The 24447-nt window shown below is 42.1% G+C and overlaps 1 protein-coding gene across 7 annotated transcripts in view; it reads right to left on the reverse strand.

Moving 5' to 3' along the window:
* Positions 1-24447, reverse strand: part of SIPA1L3 (signal induced proliferation associated 1 like 3) — a 353179-nt gene that overhangs the window by 182139 nt on the left and 146593 nt on the right. For 6 of the 7 annotated variants that reach the window (XM_036408270.2, XM_036408269.2, XM_036408265.2 and 3 more), the window contains exon 2: positions 12543-12610. The exons of the other annotated variant lie outside the window; for it this stretch is intronic. The gene's annotated coding sequence lies outside the window, so the exon portion shown is untranslated. The remainder of the gene's footprint in view (positions 1-12542; positions 12611-24447) is intronic. 7 annotated transcript variants of the gene reach the window in all.

Consider the following 24447-nt stretch of genomic DNA (forward strand, 5'->3'; position numbering starts at 1 on the left):
GAAACCTCTGGGACAACTTCAAGTGAACCAACATCAGAATTATGGGGGTCCCAGAAGAAGAGAGAGAGCAAGATACTGAAAACATACTGAAAGAAATAGTGACAGAAAACTTCCCCCACCTGGTGAAAGAATTAGACTTACAAGTCCAGGAAGTGCACAGAAACCCAAACAAAAGGAATCCAAAGAGAACACACCAAGACACATCATAATTAAAATTCCAAGAGCAAAAGACAAAGAGAGAATATTAAAAGCAGCAAGAGAAAAGCAGGTAGTTACCTATAAAGAAGCACCCATACGATTGTCAGCTGATTTCTCAACAGAAACCATGCAGGCCAAACGGGAATGGCAAGAAATATTCAAGGTGATGAATAGCAAGAACCTATAGCCAAAATTACTCTACCCAGCAAAGCTATCACTCAGAATCGAAGGCCAGATAAAGAGCTTCACAAATAAAAAAAAGCTAAAGGAGTTCGTCACCACCAAACCAGAATTATATGAATCACTGAAGGGAGTTCTTTAGGAAGAGGAAGAAGATAAAGATAAAAATTATGAACAACAAATACGTAACTATCAACAAGTGAATCTAAAAACCAAGGGAATTAAAAAATCTGATGAACAATATTAACTGGTGAATATAATAGAATCAGAGGTATGGAAGGGGAGTGGACTGACGATTCTCGGGGAAAAGGGGAATTGCGGGTGTGGGAAGAGACTGAACAAAAATTGTACACCTATGGATGAGGACAATTGGGGGTGGGGAAAGGGTAGAGGGTGGGTGGGAACCTGGTGGAGGTGAGCAATGGAGGGGGAAAAAGAGGAACATTTGTAATAATCTGAATAATAAAGATTTATTAAAAAAATTGGAGTATGGTTTCTACTGAATGCATATTGCTTTTGCATCACTGTAAGTAAAAAAATTCTAAGTCAAAACATCGTAAGTCGGGCTGATCCATACTCCCTGGGAATCGCCACTTTCACTTCCTGATGCAGTAGATGAAAGGACCCTGGCTTCCTTCAGACAGAGCTTGCCTTGCAGGTCCTCATCAAATACACTCCTTAGGAATCACAGCTAAATCTCAATCCCTGGGGGTGGGAGGAAGATGCTCAGAAGCCCAAATATCCTGGAAAACTCTATTAGCTGGAGGAAGCTGAACCAGCAAGGCTGCATAAAGGGCCTGAACTAATTCAGGCTGACAGCTTTTCTCTGCTATCCCAGCTCCATCCCAGAGAATAAACCATACTGTCAGGTCTAATTTGGGACTCAACTGATGGACTGAGCAGAGCATCTATGCATTCTGGCCACAGAGGTCAGGAGCAGCCCATGTGTTAGAAGCCAGTGCTGAGAGGCCTGGGAACTAGATGGAAAGAGGTGAGCTGATGACAGCTGCAGGTTTCCAAATAGACCAAAGAAACTCCTGTCTTCTGCCATGAAATTTCTGGCCCAGGACTCAACTCCACAAGCTCTGTTCCCAGAGCATAGTTCTATCATATCCAGGCACTATGCAAGCTTGGGGCTGGATATAAGGTAAATACTCATATGTAGTGAATGAACAATCACAACAGCACCAGCTAAAGTTTATTATCTTATGGGCTGGTGACTAAGCTGCCTAACCTCTGACATAGTAGGGGCTAATGAATGTAAGCACGGTCATCACCACCAGCTCATCTATTATGACTACTCTGTACTAGACATTTTTTTTTTAAGTACCTGTACTTGAGAATTGTAATAACATTTTAATTCTCCAGATAACCTTAGGAGAAACAGAAGCTCTCAATCTATCATCTTTCCAGAAGGTTTTCCCTGTAAGCCTAATGCCTAGCACAGGACCAGAAATGGGATATGCTATCAATGTTTGTTAAATGGATGGATGGAAACCCAAGTCCAAATCCTTTATATAAAGGAAGGGAGTGGAGATTCAGAAAGGAAAACTGTTCTTTGATGCATATCTATTCCTCCTCTAAGATCCAAAGATGTTTCCAGGAGTCCTCCCAGAAACCCAAGCTCCTCTGGACTCCCACTGTCCCCTGGCTCCCCATACAACCCTGACCACTATGAACTGCCACTGAGGGCTGCCTCCCTTCAACAAACATTGATAGCATAACCCATTTCTGGTCCTGTGCTAGGCATTAGGCTTACAGGGAAAACCTTCTGGAAAGATGATACCCTGAGAGCTTCTGTTTCTCCTAAGGTTATCTGGAGAATTAAAATGTTATTACAATTCTCAAGTACTTTAAAAAAATGTCTAGTAGCCGAAACCGGTTTGGCTCAATGGATAGAGCGTCGGCTTGGGGACTGAAAGGTCCCAGGTTCGATTCTGGTCAAGGGCATGTACCTTGGTTGCAGGCATATCCCCAGTGAGGGTGTGCAAGAGGCAGCTGATCAATGACTCTCTCTCATGGATGTTTCTAACTCTTTATCTCTCTCCTTTCCTCTCTGTACAAAATCAATAAAATATATTTTTTAAAAATGTCTAGTATAGTCATAATGAAGAGCCCAGTGAGTGCAGGACCACCCAGGCATGAAACTGTCTCATCCACACCTCAACACTACAGAGACAGGCACAGATGAGGCACATGCTAAATGTTGAGTCAACCAGCAGTACCCAAAGAGAGGGAAAACCTCATGGCCAGACAACTCATTCTGGGAAGAATAATGAAAAGTACAGTTACAATTTGTTTGGGGAAAGGGAGGCCAAGAGAAGTCTTCTCAGCCATTTGCAAGTCTTGAAGAGCAGCCAGGAAGACAAGTCACTGGTGCTGCTCACCAGACTGGACCAGAACTAGTGAGAAGTAGTTACACAGAGGAGATATGACTGACAAGAAAAGTTTTTAATTATCAAAACTTCTCCAATGTAAAACATGCTGCTCTCTTCCTCCCTCACTGAAGAATTTAAACTGAGGTCAGAGAACTAGCTGTCTGGGGATATATGTCTTCTGTGAAGGCAACAAAGCATAGCAACCAAGAGTCAGGGCTGTGGAGAAAAACTGCAAAGGTTCCCCCCCTGGCTCCTCTGCTTGGCAAATGACTTCACCACTCTGTGCCTCAGTTTCCAAGCCATTCCTATGGGAGATCATAGCAGCAACTTAACAAGCTGGGTGTAAGGAAGGACTGAATGAGATCATGTACAAAAGTGCTTACAGCAGGGCTTGGCACAATCTACACACACCAATGATAATTATTATTGTTTTCCTTCCCCCCTAGAGCCGGGCACTGCTGGCTGCAAACCCTCAATTCACTCTTTCTTTGGCTTCCTCCTCAGGAGAGGCTGAGAAGCTAAATAAAATTTCCTGCCCTCCGTGGAGTTAGGGGAGGCCGTGCAACCCATTTCTGGCCAATGAGATGGAAGTGGAATCATCTGTGGAGAATCTGGGAGTGCTTAAGCAGTCCAGAACTGAAAAACACATGTTGCTGGAGTTGAGCCTCCCTCTCTTTGTTCTTGCTGGAGCGGCAGCAGCAATCTTGTAACCATGAGGGGAAGGCCAAGCAAATCAGAGGTTCCAGCCTGAACATCACTCAGCCTAGCCTCTCAACTAATGGTAGCCAAGTTACCTCCAGGTTTATTGTGATGGGAGAGAAATCAATCCTCATTTGTTTAAGCTGATGTGAGCTAAGCTGTCTGTGCAACTGAAAGCATTCCTGGCTGATGCACCCACCATGACACAAATAGCTCGGAGCACGCGTCCCTGGTAATCATTTGTCAAACTCAGTTCAGTTTCCTGGTTGACAAACCCAGATCTAGAGGAGAAAGAGTAAAAGACTGAGCCAGAATAGTGTTTACCAAAAAGCTCAGTTACTGTGTTCAATCCTTCCTTTTCAGCTACATCTGCCCCATCTATGTATTGTATTTATTCAATACTAGAGGCCCGGTGCATAACATTTGTGCACTGAGAGGGGTGGGGAGGGCCCCTCAGCCCAGCTTGTACCCTCTCACAGTCCAGGATCCCTTGGGGATTCTTAGAGCTGCTGGGGAGGTGGGAGAGACTCCTGCCACCTGCACTGTACTCACCAGTCATGAGCACGGTGCCTGGCTGAGCAGCAACTCTCCTGTGGGAGCGCACTGACCACCAGGGGGCAGCTCCTGCATTGAGTGTCTGCCCCTGGTGGTCAGTGCACATCATAGTCATTGGTTGTTCCACGGTTCAGTCAATTTCCATATTAGCCTTTTATTATATAGGATTTTCTTTAAATCAACTTACTTTTACCAGTTAAATATTCATATATGTACAAATATAAATTATATATATGTATATTTAGCTGTAAAAATAAGTTGATTTAAAGAAAATTAACATATTTAAAAAGAAATCTGCATTACCACTAAAATGCAAAATAGGAGTCCTTTACTACAAAAGTAACTCAATAAATAAATACAATATAAACAAAATATATTCATCCACATACCACTAAAAATTATCTGATACATCATAATTTGAGTGCAATAAACTCGCAAGAATTCCTAATTTTTGCCTTCTACTGGGGAAAAACTATCAGAAGATTTGGCAATACTAGGCATTTCCACAGTGAAATAGTGAGCTATAGGTAAGTAGGAGCTACTGGTCAGAGAGGAGACACATTTTTCAGTTTGCTATGAATCCTGGAACCCTGATCCAAAGTGAGATAATTTGCTTTGATTTCCCACTGGGTGGTGGAAAAATTAGGTTGGACACCTGCCTTACTCCCTTCATTATTGAGAGCCTTCTAAAAGAGACCTTTCCAGATCATCTTGTCTAAAATCACCCTGGTAATGCCCAGTTAGTCTCCTTTTTGCTTTACTGATTTCTTTTTTTTTTTTTTTTTTAAGTTTTTATTGTTCATATTATTACAAATGTTCCCCCCCCCCCCCCCCACCATTGCTCTCCTCCACCAGGTTCCCACCCCACCCTCTGCTCTTTCCCCTCTCCCCATTGTCCTCATCCATAGGTGCACAGTTTATGTTCAGTCTCTTCCCACGCCCCCCTCTCCCCTTTTCCCCAAGAATCGTCAGTTCACTCCCCTTCCATACCTCTGATTCTATTATATTCAATAGTTAATATTGTTCATCAGATTTTTTTAATTTCCTTGGTTTTTAGATTCACTTGTTAATAGTTACGTATTTGTTGTTCATAATTTTTATCTTTGTTTACTTTCTCTTCTAAAAGAACCCCCTTCAGCAATTCATATAATTCTGGTTTAGCGGTGATGAACTCCTTTAGCTTTTTTTTATTAGTGAAGCTCTTTATCTGGCCTTCGATTCTGAGTGATAGCTTTGCTGGGTAGATTATTTTTGGCTGTAGGTTGTTGCTATTCATCACCTTGAATATTTCTTGCCATTCCCTTCTGGCCTGCATGGTTTCTGTTGAGAAGTCAGCTGACAATCGTATAGGTGCTCCTTTATAGATTACTACCTTCTTTGCTCTTGCTTCTTTTAATATTCTCTCTTTGTCTTTTGCTCTTGGAATTTTAATAATGATGTGTCTCGGTGTGGTCCTCTTTGGATTCCTTTTGTTTGGAGTTCTGTGCGCTTCCTGGACTTGTAAGTCTAATTCTTTCACCAGGTGGGGGAAGTTTTCTGTCACTATTTCTTTCAGTATGTTTTCAATATCTTGCTCTCTCTCATCTTCTGGGACCCCAATAATTCTGATGTTGGTTCGCTTGAAGTTGTCCCAGAGGTTTCTTACATTATCTTCAATTTTCTGGATTCTCTTGCCTTCTAGCTTCTGTGGAGGAGTGTCTTCTGGCTCTTTATGTTCCAAATCTTTGACTTGATTCTTGTGATCTTCCCTTCTGTTTTTAGGACTCTGTAAAATATTTTTTATTTCAGACAATGTATTCTTTATTTCTTGTTGACCCCTTATCATTTCTCGATGACTCCTTATTAATTCTAGTTGATCTCTTTTCATATCCTCATAGGCCTTATCCATCTTTTCTAGGAAATTCTTGAAAAACCTTATAAGCGTAGATTTGAACTCTATATCCAGATGCTTTTTGTCCTCCATTTCTTTCGTTTGTGATCTATTTTGTTGTCGCATTTCTCAGTTACAGATGGGATGGGGTTTCAGGGTGGAGCCTGCAGCTTTGGCTTCCGTCAGCCCCGCCCTATGCGGGTCCTTCAGTGCTCGCTGCCGGCGCCTCTGAGAGAAAGGTGCCCTCGATTTTCGCCTGCTGCCAAACAGTCTATGTTCTCCCCCAATGAGCCCGGTATTGGGGTTCAGTTCAGTTGGAAGTGGAGTTGGAGGTGGCGTTCAGAGCAGTCTGGAGCCCCAGTCTCCTTCCAGGCAGGGCAATCCCGCGGCACAGCTGAATGTCCCTTCTCTGTGCACAGTGTGCGCACCACTGGGACCTCCTTTCGCCACTTCCCCGGGGTTCCGCCTTATAGCCCGGCTCCCTATGGCTGAGCCTGAGTCCCAGGGGTCTGGCTTAAAACTGGGGATCAGAGCAGTCGGGGGCCCAGCACAGTCGGAGTTTTATCTCCTTTCCGCTAGGGAACGCCCGCCAGGCACTTGGCCTCCCTCCTCTCCGGCTCCGTCCTCTCTGTGCGCCGTGTCTCCGTACCTTGGCTTTTCCAGCTCCTCCGCACCTCCTTCTGATTTTCTCCTTGCTTCTCACTGTAGAATTTCCAGTCAGTCAACCTTCCTGTAGTTCTGGGCAATGTCCGTTTTATATTTTAGTTGTATTTTATTGAAATTGTTGTGTGCGGCTGCGGCTAGGTGTTCACCTGGGCGCAGCCATCTTGGATCTCTCTGCTTTACTGGTTTCTGTAGTTACTTGTCCTCATACAACTTACCTTGTGTTCACTTGTTTATTTATTTTTATACCCAGTAGAATGTCAGAGGAAGAATTTTATCTATTTTGTTCATTCCTAAATCCCTGTGCCTGGAACATACTAGTAGGTGCTCAATGCTTATTTTTTCAATAAAGGAAAGAAGCAAATGCATGAGCAAATGAAACCCCATCTTCTACTTTCCAGTTCCCTATGGCCTGAAGGCTTACCTTGTGGAAAATTGCCAATTCTTCTGAAGTCTGAGAGGCAATACCATAAATTCACTCAGAATTGGGACCTTTCACCACATTAACCATGAATAGGTTAGAATAAAATGAATATTTGAGACCACATAGAAACATTTTAACCAAAAACTGAAATTAATGAGAACAGGCCTTCCTTTCAGAATTAATTATATGAACAATTAATAAATGTAGAAGAAATAAGGGACATACAAAAATCACCATTAGGAAACTATCATAGTAATAAATGTTGCAGGCAAGTTGCATGCCAAAATTAGTGGAAGGAAGTCTGAGGAGAAATATGCAGTTTCAAAGTACCTCTCCCAAGATATGTATCAATTACAAAGGGAAAAACAGTCACTTTAGAGTAGAGAAATCAGGAGGTTAAAAATGGTGGCAAATAAGTGGATGCTGCATGGACATACTTCTAGGACCAAACTGGAATTACAACTAAAATACAGAAAAATTTCCTGAATAATCAATGGAAGACACACTGGAGAGGACTGAGATAATCAAGGATGGAAAGTGAAGACTGGTAGGAGGTGTGAAAATGCTGGTCAGGCTTCCATAGACAGTAACTGAAGGTCCAGAGAGATATTTCAACTGTGGGGTGGTTGCCACTGAGAACTCTCCGGTCTAATCCCAAGCTGGGCCCCACAGTAGAGAGCACCAGAACTGAGAAGGGTACCCACATGGCTGTGAAAAGCAGTAAGGTTGCTGTCTGCTAGGGTAGGGGTGTCGAACTCAATCAGAAAAGGGGCCAAAATCTAAAATCCAGCCTAAATCGTGGGCCGAATGGTTTACTGAACAGTCATAAACTGTCATTGTGATGGAAACGCAGCGGAGTGCAGTGATGACAGCGCGGTGCGGGCCACATTGCAAGGCCTGGCGGGACGGATTTGGCCCGCGGGCCTTGTGTTTGACACATGTGTTAGGGAGAGATGGCTAGAAATGCAGGCACTCTAAAGGGACAATGCACAAAATTCCCTGTGGAGACACTCACCATGTGCTCCAACAGAAGGAGAGCAGAGTGGAACTGCAGCTGTGTCAGCAGAAGCCAGGGTTGGGGAATCTAGGGTTAAAGCTAAGAAGGCAGACATTCTGCTTTCCTGTGCTGAGTCATTCTCTCAGGCTATGGAGATCATCTTTCTCATGTAGACAGTTACTAGACAGGCAGTTTTGCCTGGGGGAAGAAAGTTAACCCACTCTATTGGAAAACCCTTTGCCATGGTGCATAGTGTCTGAGGCCTGAAAAGAAACTGAGAATAACAACTACCCTCCAGGTAGGAGCAATTGCCCTACCCAGTTGAAAAACTCTCACCTTGGCTGTGGATAATTGCCTAAGGGCTATTCAAGATGAAATCAGTCTGTAGCCAGAGGCCGTCTCTGAAGGCTTTGAGTCTTTACCTGATCTAATTAGTCAGAAACAGTGGTTGACACTGTCCTGCACTAGAGATTGAGATGCGTAGCAGATCTACCTAATACATAATCACAAATCCAAACAGTCAGCCAAAATGAGGAGACAAAAAACAACCCTCAAATGGAAGAACAAGAGAACTCTCCAGAAGAGATAAATGAAATGTTAAATAAGAAATTTATCTGAAATAGAGTTCAGAATAATGATGGTAAAGATAATCAACATCATGAGAAAAGACACAGTTACCAACTATGAAAACAGAAATAAAGAATGATATAGCAAATAAAGAATTCATTGAAAGGAATACACAGCAGATTGGGGGAAGCTGAGAGTCAGATCAGTGAATTAGAGACAGAAATGAAAAAAATCACTCAAACCGAGAACCAGGAGGACAGCTTAAGGGGACCATGGGACCCATGAAATGTAACAATATTTGAAGAGCAAGAATGCCAGAAGAAGCAGAAAGGGAAAAAGGGATAGAAGATGTGTTTGAAGAAATAATGGCAAAAAACTTCCCTAACATGGTACAGGAAAAAGCCACACAAATTCAGGAGGCACAGAGAGTCCTAGGCAAGAAGAATCTTAACAGGCCCATGCCCAGACACATCATAATTAAAATGCCAAAAATTAAAGACTAAGAGAGAATCTTAAAGGCAGCAAGAGAAAAGCAAACTGTTACTTACAAAGGAGTTCCTATAAGGCTGACACCTGATTCTCATCAGAAACAGTACAGGCCTCAAGATTACTATATTGAGCAAGGCTATCATTCAAAACAGATGGCCAAATAAAGAACTTTCCAGACATAAAAGGTGAAAGGAGTACATCACCACCAAGCCAGCATTCAAAAAATGCTAAAGGGCCTGCTGTAATAAGAAAAATAGAGAGAGAAACCTAGGCATACAGAATTAAAATGACAATAAGTAAGTTCCTATCAATGATAACCTTAAATGAAACTGGATTAAATGCTCCCATAAAAAGACCTAGGGTAGCTGAATGGATATAAAAACATGACCCAACTATATGTTGTCTATAAGAGACCCACCTCACAACAAAAGACACTCACAGGATGAGAGTGAAGGGGTAGGAAAAAAAATTACATGGAAAAGAAAAAAAGCTGGAGTAGCAATACTCATATCTGACAAAATACACTTCAAAATGAAGGTCATCACAAGAGACAACAAAGGTCACTCCATAATACTACAGGAATTGATGCAAGGATATAACCTTGATAAACATACATGACCCAATATATGGGTCTAGAGGACTTTAAGGGAGAAATCAACAATAATAGAATCACATTAGGGGATTTTAACACCCTGCTGACTTCACTGGAGAGATCTTCCAGATAAAACCTTAACAAGGAAACAGTGACTTTAAAGGACACACTGAATCCAATGGATTTAACTGACATTAATTGGACATTTCACCCCAAAGCTGAATATGCATTCTTCTCAAGTACACATGGATCACTCACAATGATAGATCTCATGTTAGGACACAAAACAAATCTATACAAGTTCAAGACTGAAATCATATCAAGCATCTTCTCAGATCACAGTGGAATGAAATTAGTAATCAATTACAGTAAAAATGCCCCCAAACATTCACACATATGGAGGGTAAATAGCATGTTATTAAACAATGAATGAGTTACCAATGAGATCAAGTACAAAATAAAAAAGGCCCTGGAAACAATTTAAAATAAACATACAACAACCCCAAATCTCTGGAACACAGGAAAAGCAGTCCTAAGAGGGAAGTTCATAACACTACAAGCATACCTCAAGAAAACAAGAAAAATTAATAATAAACTATTTAATTCTACAACATAAAGAACTAATAAGAGAACAAAGTCCAGAGTAAGTAGAAGGAAGGAAATAATAAGGATTGGAGCAGAAATAAATAACATAGAGACTTTAAAAAAATACAAGAAAATCAATGAAACCAAGAGCTGGTTCTTTGAAAGGTTAAATAAGATTGTTGAACCATTAGGCAGATTCATCAAGAAACAAAGAGAGAGAACCCTGGATAAATAAAATCAGAAATGAAAGTGGATAAATAACAACTGAAACCATAGAAATATAAGAGGTCATGAGGGTCAATTTGCATATTACCTCTTTATTAAATAGGACACCTACACTACCGTATTTTCCGGCGTATAAGACGACTTTCGAAACGAAAAAAAGTCAAAAGAAAATCGGGGGCAAAAGACCAAAATTGCACAAAAATTACCTGCAGATCTTGACAGCAAAGTAAGTCTTTTCTTTGAAGTGGGGGGTAGTCTTATACAGCGAATATAGGCCTAAACCTATGTTTTAACTGTAAAATTAGGGGGTTGTCTTATATGCTGGAAAATACGGGATATTTTTTGCCTATGGAGAAACAGCACATCCACACGGATGGGTTATGGGGCCATTTTCTATCATGATTCTGGTGACAGTTACACAACTGACTGCATTGCCTGAACTCAGAAACTTTATACCAAAGATTAAATTTTACTTTCTGTAAATTTAAAAAACTGAGTTTAAAAAGTTAAAAAAAAAAAGAAAGAAAAAAAAAAGAATGACATACTGATGCATGCTATGAACAAAGATTTCCAAGGCATTTTACTGTTGTGGACAGTGGGAAGCTGCTATGGAGGCAACAGTCACAAAAAATGGCTTTTTCTTTAAATTAGAGGCCCATTGCATGAAGATTCGTGCAAGAATAGGCATTCCTTCCCCTGGCTTCACCCCCAGCCATCCAGGAACCTGTAAGTCTTCGCTCCTAGTCACCCGGGAGCCTGAAAATCTTCACTCCCAGCCAAAGCACCGCTTCTGTAGCTTCCTCCGCCCCTCCCCCTTGCCCTCATAGTAGGCATCCAGCCTCGCCTGGCCACTCCATGCCTGCGTATACAAATTAACCTACCATCTTTATTGTATTATTTTGCATAATGACTCCTGATTGGCTGGTGGGTGGCATAGCGGTATGGTCAATTTGCATAGTTCTCTTTTATTAGGTAGTTGGCAAACTAACTACCGTATTTTTCGGACCATAAGACGCTCCGGACCATAAGACGCACCAGTTTTTAGAGAAGGGAAATGAAGAAAAAAAGATTCTGAAACAAATAGTGTCCTAAAATATTTTATGTGCATTAAAACCCAACATCACAGTCATAAACACATGTAATCAACCCTGTAAAGTAAACAGCAGCATTTAGAACCATTTTAGAGCCGGGCAAGCACACAAGAGACCACACAGAGCTGGGCAAGTAAAAAAACTTTTTTTTTAAAGTATATGTGTAGGCTATATTTGGACCATAAGATGCAGGGACTTTTCCCCCCCACTTCTGGGGGGGAAAAAAGTGCGTCTTATGGTCCGAAAAATACGGTAAACACATATATACAATACATACACAAAAGCACACGCGCGCGCGCGCGCGCGCGCACACACACACACACACACACACACACACACACACACACACTAGAGGCCCAGTGGACAAAATTCATGCACTGGGGGTGGGGTGGGGTGGTGGGCCTTAAGCCCAGCCTGCACCCTCTCCAATCTGGGACCCCTCGGGGGATGTCTGACTAATGGCAGTCGTACATTCCTCTCACAATCCAGCACTGCTGGCTCCCAACGCTCTTCTGCCTGCCCACCTAATCATCCCTAACTACTCACCTGCCAGTCCAATCGCCCCCAATTGCCCCCCCCCCGCTAACCTGGCTGCCCGTAAATGCCCTCCTTTGCAGGCCTGATCACCCCTAACTGCCCTCCCCTTCAGGCCTGGTCCGCCCCATCTGCTCTCCCTCCCCTGCAGTTCCAGTCGCCCCCAACTAACCTCCCCTGCCAGCCATCTTGTGGCAGCTATCTTTGACCACATGGGGCGGCCATCTTGTGTGAGGGTTAATTTGCATATTACCTCTTTATTATATAGGATACATATATGTTCATGGATGGGAAGAGGTCTGGCTGGACACTCACCTAACTTCTGGCAGTAATTACTTTTAAAGGGGCTAGACTTTTGGTATAGAGTGGCAATGAAGGAGACTTCCATTTTTCCCTTGATACTCAAATTCATTTTTTTTTTTTTTTAAATAAAGAGGCTTAGATAAACTAGTTGTAAAATTTAAGCAAACAAATAGACGACCATAGTGTACTCACCCTTAGTACGTTCTGGACTCTAGTGTTCCTTGAGGGTTCCAGGAGAACTGATGTCAAAAAATGTGTTTCTACAGAAACAGAAAAGAATAAGGCTATATTTTTGGCCAACTGGAGTCTTTCTGCTAACTGTCTTCTGTTGTTTACAAATTTACTCCCTCAACAAACATTTACTGAGCACCTACTCTGTGCCAGACACCAAGGGACACCAGTGATTGAGACAAAATTGTTATCCTCAGGGAGCAGACATTCCAGTAGATGAGGAAGACAATAAACACACATATGAAGTCAGGGAGCAGGCTGAAGAGAGTGATGCAGCTCCTATTTCACAGAGTGGTCAGAGGTTTGAGGAGAGGACAAAGATATGAATATAAGAGACTGAGAACTATGTGACTAGCTTAGAAAGAAACTTCCAGGTCACTAGAATGGGAGAGGATCTGAGGCAGGCATATGTAGGGGGAGCATTTGAGTAGCAACAGGAGGTCCATGTGCCTCGTGCAGGGTGAGTGAGGGGCCGAGGGGTGGGAGAGGAGGACAGGGAGGTGATTGGGGCAGATAGCAGGCCATTCTGAGCACGTTTCCTTGAGACACTTGTGAGAGTGGCAGAGAAACAGCACTTATCCTCACATGAAATTTTATATTATTAATTTATGCTTTTGAATATTTAGTGTAGTTGTTCATATTTAAATGGATATTTCATGGATGAATGAATGTCTTCAGAATGAGAAGCTACTGTCTATATTGTTCACTATCCCATTTCAGTTTAAGCCAGAAAGTTTACTAAGTCAGGGAGATGAGATCTGAGAGGACAACCTAGAACCTTCTGTCCTAGCAGACATGTGCCTACTCATTTCACTCTCCCAATAACCCTAAAAATAGATACTATTATTGTGTCCATGCTACAGATGAGGAAACTGAGGCATGGAGTGGATAAGGAACCCACTAGATGAGGCATCCAGCCAGTCAAAAGTACACTATTGCTGGGATGAACCCAGACAGTCTTGCTCCAGACTACTTGGCCAGGTGATAGTCATGGCAGTCAATGAAGAGAGGGCTAGCCACAGGTTGACAATGCCTCCATGACCCTCCTCCCCAATTCTGTTATGGCCAAAATGCTGCCCCCATACCAAGGCCATGCTCAAACACTAGCCAGCTCCTCCAGGAAGCCCCCCCCCCCCCCCAAGGAAGGAAACCCCAACAAATCAACTTTCCAGGGTACAGAAATCAGAACAGATTCAATAATCTTGCCCGTACGCTTCTGGTAAAAAAAGAGATTCTTAATCTTTCTCATGCTAGGGACTCCTGTTGGTAGCCTGATAAAGAAGGATGTAAATTTCTTCTTAGAATCATATTTTTAAATGTATAAAACACACAAGATTACAAAGGAAACCAATTATATCCAGGTATCAAAATATCTGTAAAATACAACCAAATTTGAGATATAGTAATACATATGCTTCTTTATAAATGCTTTAAATTACGAAATCTCAGTGGTGGATCCAATGACTCCAGTTATTTAGAAATAGATGAGTCTACATGGTATTTTTTTATATTATTATTATATAATGTGATAAGGAAATATTTATGATTCCTAGCAGTGACAGTCACTAGTTAATACAGTTGTGGCCTGTGTTTCTCATTCAGAAGAAAAGAAAATGCTAAATTTCAAGATGGTAGATAAAATAAAGATGTAAATTTCTCCCAGCCAAGTTCACAATCCTCTAAATTCCATTCAAGGATCCTTTAAGGGTCATGGTCCTGAGATTAAGAACCCCTAAGCTACACCTGAGATCAGGGAAAGGTGAAGCGTGTTCCCAGGAAATATAATAATTTGGGGTGGGGGTAGAATCAGTACTGAGCATTGGCTGTTTTGGTTCACACTGCATCTCAGCTCCCTGAACCTCACCTTTCCCACACAACTCCTGTGGGAATGACTCTACACATAGGAAGGGGTGGGGTGGGGGTGGTGGTCATATGATCCTAGCTTGACTAATAAAGCTACTGTATCTCCTCTTCCCTGCCCCTGGCCTCAGATGGCTCAGGGTGGCCCTGGCATTGAAGCCAGGCTGATTAGGTCCAATAAATGTCAGCCTTAGGACATGTCCTAGGACTACAGAGAAAGAGATTATTTCCCTTAGAGCTGCTAAAAGTGGTTGATATTCACGGGGAACTGCCCAGAGGCTACCTGAGGTTAAAATCAACACAGAGAAATACAGAGGTGGGAGCTGAAAGCAAATTAGGTCCTGGAAACCTTAGGAGAGGCCCTGGATCCAGCCATGCCTGAAGCCATCACACGTACATCATCATAGACAATGAGTCCATACATTTCCTTTTATATTGAAGCAGGCTGACCTGCATTAGTATTTGTTCACACAACTAAATGACTTTCAACTAACATGGAAGGGAAGAGACAACTGTAGTTCTTAATGATTCCCACAACTCATTACCAAGTCACTTAGGAAAGCACAAAATAAAATTTAAAACAGTTACTATATATAGAAACAGCAAATACAGAAAAATACATACTTTAAAAAAACTCAGAAATAGCCTGTTGGGTAGGCACTATCCCTAAACTGGTCTACAAGTCCCTAACGGTTCTAGTTTTCAAGATGCTTGGGAGGCAGGAGGGAACAACAAGTCTCCATACATTTTCCTTTATCATCAGACTTCCCATTTTAAAAATTCCTGGGATGGTCAGAAAGTCCCTGCAATAAAGCTCCTATAAAATTTTAATAGCTTCCTCTTAAAATTTGCTTTTATGCTGCTCTAATTTCCCCCTTTTCCTTCTCTAGAGTGATGCATAGGGCTCTTGAAAGACTCATCAGCATTGACAGACTCATTTGTCTGAGCTGGGAATCTTTTTCCTGCCAAATGGAGGAAGCTGTGAAGTCCATTGGTTTGGGATCCCTCATACATGGGGGAGCCACAGCAGAGAGGCAGGTGCCAAGAGGTTGTAAAATGACAACAAAGATGGGCTATAGGGGCAGGAATTTACCCAGGACCCCAGATGTCCCAGCATACTCACTTCAGCAATAACTCTGTCCAACCTGTCCCATATGTTACACTCACAGGTCAAGTACAAAGCTTCCCTGGGATTATAGCAAGAAACAGAAACTCAGATGAAAGAACCTGGGGGTGAGAGGCACCTGGCCTAACTCCTAGCCTGAGTGGCCCCTCCCCTTACCCACAGTGTTGGGTTCTGGGAGAAACACATGACCTAAGCAGGGCTAATCAGAGTTGGCCCTGGAAATTTTGCTGGAATTACTGGGGCAAAGGATGGGAAGTAAGGCAGGGGTTGTTGGAGGGCTACTTTGCTCCCTTGAAGTAGGGGTGGGACACCTGTGAATGAAGTAAAAGCTGAGAGAGGCAAGCCCAGAAGTGGAGAAGGGTGGAATTTTGAGAATAATAACTGAATACTGATTCTGGTCAGACCAGCTCTGGGATTTTCTCAGGAAATAGAGCCATTAAGTTGCCTTTGCAGTTTAAGCCAGTTTGAATATGGGAGATTCTATCATATACAACAGAAATAACTGACTGATTGAACTGTAAGGGATCTCAGAAATCAATACAGCACTCCTTCATGTTTCGGTGAACACGATCCTTCTAAAAAGCTGACAAAACAATATCATGTCTCTCCAGAAAAAAATAAAACCCACAAAATACTGCATATCTCAAAGATGTTGAAGACCTCTGAAGCTGTCCACAGAAACTGGGCGAAGAACCCTTGGATCTAGTCTGATCTGTCCACTTGACGGAAAGGGAGGTTCAGAATGCTCCAGTGAGTTGCCTAGAGCCAGGGCCAGCTGAAGGCAGAGCCAGGCCTCACTAGAGCCCAGGAGGTGCTACCCTTAGCCCCTCTGAGTATGGTCCTCAGAGGAGACTGCAGAGGGTAAGGGGAGGAGTGGATGAAGCTCCAGGCCTGTCCACCCCCATTTACCTACAACAGCTTCACCTTGTTCTGTTTTATAAAATGGGCTTTCAGGGAAGTGTCTGACCACGTTCCATCATTCCACAATCAACATACTGAACACCAATCTCTTATATCGTGTTTCAAAGTACAGGGCTCTTGAACATAGTCAAAATTCTTTGTATAACTTGTGATTGTACAGTCAGCCCTTCACATCTGTGAATTCAACTTCACTGAGGATCAAAACAGTTTTCCATTTTTGGTTGGGGATCTAAGTTCAGGAAACCGCAGTGGGGAATACAAAAATACTGTGAGGATTTGATAGTGCAATGGCTCCATGTGAGATACTTCTGTGAGGCTGGCCAGCGGGGGTGCTGCTCCCCTGATCCCAAGGCAGCCAGTGTGCCTAAGCCTTTCTCTTCCTGTGTTTCTGGACCTGACATTTCTAGTCTCCCCTTGTATTTCATTCCAACTTACATGGAAAGGCTCATCCAGACCCTGGATTAGTAACTCTGTTGGCTAAAGTGTCGTCCCAATACCCCAAGGTTGTGGGTTCAATCCACAGTCAGGATACTTATAATAATCAACCAATGAATACATAAATAAGTGGAAAACAAATTGATGCTTCTCTCTCCCTTTCTCTCTCTCTCTCGGAAGGAAGGAAGGAAGGAAGGAAGGAAGGAAGGAAGGAAGGAAGGGGCTCATCCACTCATACTTCTTTACTACCTTTCACTTGGTCCTCTCCAAAGACCAAAAAACAAACAAACAAGAAAACCAACCCACAAACAAAGAACCAACCAACCAACCAAACAAACAAAAACCCATACAAACATGTGGCTAATCTGATTGGTCAGAGATTATGACTGTTGCTGGCACCTGCTTTTCTGGTGGGCAGGTTATTAGCCTCAAAGGCTAGGACCAGGACCACAAGCTCTCCTGGTGTCCAGAGATGGCAGCAGGCTCCCTTTTGCTTTCTGCCTTGGAGAACACACAGCTTGGGCAATGTTCACCCAACTTCTAAGATGGCCTGGCCACATGCACCCTCCTGACCAAGTGCTGACAGGAGCAGCCAGGCCTCTCTCCTCTGTGTAACAGGATATGTACATGGCTTATCTAGGCTTTGAGGTTGCGGTGAAGGAGAACCAAGCCCCACTGGGACATTCTGCCATAAGGGGCATTCTCTTTTCTAGACTTTATCAGAGCCTCACATTGAGATATCAGGGAATTACCCACTAATACAGTGGTTCAATCCTTCTTCATTTAGAGAAGATTCCCATTATACTAAGGTGACTTAGACATCCAGCTTTTGGCGAGACAGTCCCGATTTTTAACAAATTGTCCCGTGTCATTTTAAAAAAGTCCCGATTATCTTTCCAAAAATAGGGATTTTTTAAAAACGCCTTGGGATGAGGGACGAATTGTTAAAAATCGGGACTGTCCCGCCAAAAGCAGGACATCCGGTCACCTTACATTATACCCACCCCTATCCAGTCTCTGAAATACTAACTCAGAAAAATATCTGTTCATTCAACCACCTCTACCCACTTGCCAATGAAGAAAAGCTGCCATGTGAAGAAAGGACTTTGCCTTGGGAAAAGTTAGGCCCTTGACCACTTATACATATGGCACTTGTGGCGTCAGGAGAAGTGTCACTGCGTTGGGAATGCACCCTGAAACAGATGTGAGAACACAGCTGCCAATTTCTATGGAAGAAGAAATAGTAACCTCAGAGACATGTTTCACCGCCCCACTGACTAGGCTCTGGGATTCCCTGCCCAGATCCCAGAACGATGTGGATTTGCAAATAAATTCTCATTTTGGCTTAAAGCTTGAGATTTTTACTTTGATTTTACTACATGCCAAGCATTGATTTTAGTTCTTTAACTATCAACTCATTTAACTCTCAAATGAACTACTAGCATCCCACTTTTAACCGACCAGAAGCACAGAGAGGTAACTTGGCCAAGATCACACAGCATGTAGGTGGCACAGCCAGGAAAGATTTAAACCTAGTGTGTCTGGATCCAGAACTGCCACAATGCCACCTATAAACAGAATATGGGCTCAGCGTTGAAATCTATGTGATTCCGTATGCTCAATTAATATTTGACAAAGGAGGCACGAATATACAATGGAGTCAAGACAGTCTCTTCAATAAATGGTGTTGGGAAAATTGGACAGATACATGCAAAAGAACGAAACTAGATCACCAACTTACACCATACACAAAAATAAACTCAAAATGGATACAGGATTTAAACATCAAACGGGAAACCATAAAAATACTATTATAGAAGCATCCACAGGCAGCAAAATCTCAGACATATGGCAAAAGAACTTCACTGATACTGCTCCTAGGGCAATGAATTCTAAAGAGAAAATAAACAAATGGGACTACATCAAAATAAAAAGCTTTTTTACAGCAAAAGAAACCATCAACAAAACAAGAAAGCCCACTGTGTGGGAGAACATATTTGCAAATGTTACCACTGATAAAGGTCTAATCTCCAACATCTACAGACAGCTTATACAACTAAATAAAGGGAAGATGAATGATCCAATTAAAAAATGGGCAATGGACCTAAATAGAATATTTTCAAAAGAAGACAGAAGGAAGGTCAAAAGGCACATGAAAACATGCTCAAAGTCACTAATTATCCGAGAGATGCAAATCAAAACAACAATGTGGTACCATCTCACACCTGTCAGAATGGCCAATATCAACAAATCAACAAAGGACAAGTGTTGGCGAGGTTGCAGAGAAAAAGGAACCCTCATGCACTGCTGGTGGGAATGCAGACTGGTGCAACCACTGTGGAGAACAGTATGGAGTTTCCTCAAAAAATTGAAAATGGAACTCCCATTTGACCCAGTAATCCCACTTCTAGGAATATATCCCAAGAAACTAGAAACACCAATCCGAAAGGATATATGCACCCCTATGTTCATAGCAGCACAATCTACAATAGCTAGAATCTGGAAACAGCCTAGGTGCCCGTCAGCAGATGATTGGATCAAAAAACTATGGTACATCTACACAATGGAATACTATGCTGCCATAAAAAAGAAGGCATTCTCATCATTTGCAGCAACCTGGATAGAACTAGAGAACATCATACTGAGTGAAATAAGCCAGTCAATGAAAGAGAAATACCACATGGTCTCACTCTTTTATGGATATTAAAGAACATTATAAAGTGACAAACCAAAAGATAGATATAAAGACAGTAAAGCAACAAGCAGACTATAAAATTACAGCAGGGAGTAGGGAGATCTGGGGGAGATAAGAGATCAACCGAAGGACTTGTATACATGCATATAAGTACAACCAATGGACACAAAACTCTGGGGAGGGAGGGTATGTATGGCAGGGGGGGCAATGTTAAAATATGTACACAGATAATAATTTAATAAAAAATAAATAAAATAAAAATAATAATAAAAAAAGAAAGAAATCTATGTGATTCCACTTTCAGACATCAATTTTAATGGATCAGAGTCACAAATACAAAAGGAAAAATATGAGTGAAGGTTTCTCACTCAGGGATTCTGAAAAAGTATCCTCGCAAAAAGGGTCAGACATCCACACAGTCCTGTGTCCCTTCTCCAGTCTGCCTTTTTTCCAGTGTGGAATGTGAACGTGATATCTACATTTGAGGGTATCCCTCTTGTTCCCAAAACACTACTCTAACAAAACAGAAGGGCTGAACTCTCGAAGCCCTAGCCTCCTGAGAAAGGTGGGTGCAGCAACCACTTTGTAACCAGAGAGTCACAGCAGCACTGGTGCTGATTCTGCCACACCACTGAGCCACATCTTCTACATCCAGATGTTATAGAATCCAAACAACCTCCTAGGTGTTGAAGTACATTGCCTCTTGTGTATTCTGGTACAATGCTTGCAGTCCAGAGCATTTCTGACTGAACACCTGCTATACTCACCCCAGAGAGCTTGCAGTCACTAACATGGATTTAAACGTGTCCCAGAAGGACAGCTCAGAAATGAACTTTTGGCAATCTTTAGGAAAGATTTCTACCAAGCATGGCTGATCAGAGGCATCTAGAGGACCTGAAGTGGGAACAGCCTTCTTTCTCACTAAAGATTTCTAGTCAGGAGACTGATTTTAATGGCCAAGCCTTCCGCTCCCCCAACCCAATAATAATAATAATGATAATAATAATAATAATAATAATAATAATAATGGCCAAGCCCAGGGCACCAGCACAGCTGCATTATGGTCTGCTGGCCCAGGGCTCACTGCCTGGGAAATCCTGCATAGCCTGCGGATCTTTCCTCTGTGTCACCAGGCATTTGCTGGATGTGCCAACAATTAAACCTCTTCATGCACTCCCATAAAAACAACTTGTCAATGTGGTTTCGAATGCTGGTGCTTTTCCACAAAGAACTCTCCAGATCCCAGCTAATCAGATGAAAGAGTCAATCTAACAAAATAGGTCAGGCTTTATATTTTAATCCTCTTATTCATAATATATTGAGAGGGAAGAATGAAAAACAAAACAAAACAAAAAAACAACCACCACATTATTACCAGCAAGAACATCTATGGTTACTTAACCTCGCTGGGCCTCAATTTTCTCACTATAAAATAAGGATAATAATAGGGGTATTGTGAGGGTTAGGAAATCACACCATAACAAATGTTTAGAGCAGGACCTAACATATAGTAAATGTTCAATAAAAGTGAACTACCAATATTTTTATTTCTGAGGACTGAAGGTCCTTGAGATGTTTCAAAATCTATCCTCTGGTAAACCCTGTGGAGACAGGCACTGCTCTGATTCTGGCCAATTAGGGAAATTTGAAGGTCCAGGCCAATGAGCAGAAACTGGCTGCCTGACCCAGGATACTGCAGGCAGAAAATGGACCTACTGGGTGCTAACTGCCCACCAGCTAGCCAATCTTGTCTTTCTTCTAAGGATGCTCAGCTAAGACTATATCCCCCAATCTTCTTTAAGACAAGGGGTGATCAACTTGAGATAACTAGTTGTTATGGGACTTCAGGGAAATTCCTTACCAGAAACACCTGCTGGACTTCACTTTTGTGCCCCCCCCCCTCCCCACTCACCTCCTCGTGCCCTCCCTTCTCCCCTCCACACACACACACACACACACACCCAGAATCCCACCTGTACTACAGACTCACTGGCTTGATGCCAGTAGTCACATTGGACCATAAAGCCACTTTACATCTTGGACTAGGGATGGAGAAGCAGAGAGAAGAAGCCTGCTCTTCCTGTTGACTGTGGAGCTGCCACAAACCAGGATTACAAATCTCTGACATCTTACTCATGAGAGAAAACACCTTCCACTGAGTTTGCACCATTGTTAGTTCTGAGGTCCAGGTGTGAAAGCCAAATGCACTTTCATTTTTTTTTTTAATTTTTTAAATTTTAAAAAAAATTATCATCTGTGTAGCCAAATGCACTTTCAAATAACACTGTAGTTTTACATAGCAGATGACCAAAAGGGACAGTGTTTTATGTCAGAGAAATCCTTCTAGTAATCTACCAACATTTAAAGTGTCCTCATGCTTTAGAACCCTTGCTTTCTCAATACCACATAGAAAGGTAGATACAGACTGTCCCACAGAATGGGGTTACAATAATTTTGCCTTAGATGGAGGTAAAATGAGAACTATGAGATATACTGAGCCATTTATTCAGCAATTATTAAGTACTACTCTATGCTGGGGACTCTGCAAGGTAGGGAGCTAAATCTGGTGAACAAAAGCAAATGTAGCCACTGCTCTTACAAAGCTTCCAGTCCAGAACAGGGGACAGAAAACAAATAGGCAAACAAATACAGTACAAATGGTGAGAAGTGCACATTGGAAATCAGAGTGAGTTTAGCCCAGAAGTAAATAGAAAGGAGAAGGAACCCATGTGAATAGTGGGAATGGAAATATCCCAGAATGTCCATCATCTGAAGAATGGATAAACAAAAAATATGGTACAATCCATACAATGAAATATCATGCAACCATAAAAAGAATAAAGCATTGATTCAAGTACAACATGTATGAGCACTGAGAACATTTTGCTGAATGAAAGAAGCCAGTCATCCAAAACCACATATTATATGATTCCATGTAGGGAAAGTGTCCAAAATAGGCAATTCCAGAGATAGAAAGTAGATCAATGATTGTTAGGGGCTAGAAGGTGGTAGAAATGGGTGGAGAGAAACTGTTAATGGTTATAGGGTTTCTTTCTTTTTTTTTTCTTTTTTTTAAATAAATCTTTATTGTTCAGATTATTATAAGTGTTCCTCTCCCACCGACCCCATAGCTCCCCTACACCTGATTCCCCACTCCACCCCATGCCTTTACCCCTCGCCACTGTCTTCATCCATAGGTGTAAGATTTTTGTCCAATCTCTTTCTGCACCCCTCATACCCCCTTTCCATGAGTATTGTCAGTCCACTCCCTTTCTATGTCCCTGATTCTATTATAGTCACTAGTCCATTCTGTTCTTCAGATTTTTATTTATTTATTTATTTATTTATTTATTTTTTAAATAAATTTTTATTGTTCATATTATTACAAATGTTCCTTCCCCCCCCCCCTGCCCTTTCCCCACCCCCTCTTGTCCTCATCCATAGGTGCACAGTTTATGTTCAGTCTCTTCCCACATCCCCCTCTCCCCTTTTCCCCAAGAATAAACAGTTCACTCCCCTTCCATACCTCTGATTCTATTATATTCAACAGTTAATATTGTTCCTCAGATTTTTTTTTTTTAGTTTCCTCGGTTTTTAGATTCACTTGTTGATAGTTACGTATTTGTTGTTCATAATTTTTATCTTTATTTACTTTCTCTTCTGAAAGAACCCCCTTCAGCGATTCATATAATTCTGGTTTGGTGGTGATGAACTCCTTTAGCTTTTTTTTATTAGTGAAGCTCTTTATCTGACCTTCGAATCTGAGTGATAGCTTTGCTGGATAGATTATCTTTGGCTGTAGGTTGTTGCTATTCATGACCTTGAATATTTCTTGCCATTCCCGTCTGGCCTGCATGGTTTCTGTTGAGAAATCAGCTGACAATCGTATAGGTGCTCCTTTATAGGAGCTTGCTTTGCTCTTGCTTCTTTTAATATTCTCTCTTTGTCTTTTGCTCTTGGAATCTTAATTATGATTTGTCTTGGTGTGGTCCTCTTTGGATTCCTTTTTTTTTGGAGTTCTGTGTGTTTCCTGGACTTGTAAGTCCAATTCTTTCACCAAGTGGGGGAAGTTTTCTGTCACTATTTCTTTCAGTATGTTTTCGATATCTTGCTCTCTCTCATCTTCTGGGACCCCCATAATTCTGATGTTGGATCGTTTGAAGTTGTCCCAGAGGTTTCTTACATCATCTTCAATTTTCTGGATTCTCTTGCCTTCTAGCTTCTGCAGAGGAGTGTCTTCTGGCTCTTTATGTTCCAAATCTTTGACTTGATTCTTGCGATCTTCCATTCTGTTTTTAGGACTCTGTATAATATTTTTTATTTCAGACAATGTATTCTTTATTTCTTGTTGATCCCTTATTATTTCTAGTTGATCCCTTTTCATATCCTCATAGGTCTTGTTTATTTTATCGGCCTTTTCTAGGAGATTCTTGAACAATCTTATAAGTGTGGTTTTGAACTCTATATCCAGTCGCTTTTTGTCCTCCATTTCTTTCGTTTGTGATCTATTTGGTTTAGGCATTTTCGCAGGCAGCTTTCCTGATGGGGCGGGGTTTCTGGGTGGAGCCTACAGCCTTGGCTTCCGTCAGCCCCACCCTATGCGACTCCTGAGACTCAGGGTCCTTCAGTACTTGTTGAGAGCGCCTCTGAAAGAAAGGTGCCCTCGATTTTCGCCTGCTGCCAAACTATCTATGCTCTCCCCCAATGAGTCCGGTATTGGGGTTCAGTTCAGTTGGTAGTGGGATTGGAGGTGGCATTCAGAGCAGTCTGGAGCCCCTGTCTCCTTCCCGTCAGGGCAATCCCGCGGCACAACCGGCCAGCCCTTCTCT

The sequence above is a fragment of the Pipistrellus kuhlii genome, unplaced genomic scaffold (assembly GCF_014108245.1).
Source record: "Pipistrellus kuhlii isolate mPipKuh1 unplaced genomic scaffold, mPipKuh1.p scaffold_m20_p_38, whole genome shotgun sequence".
NCBI lineage: Eukaryota > Metazoa > Chordata > Mammalia > Chiroptera > Vespertilionidae > Pipistrellus > Pipistrellus kuhlii.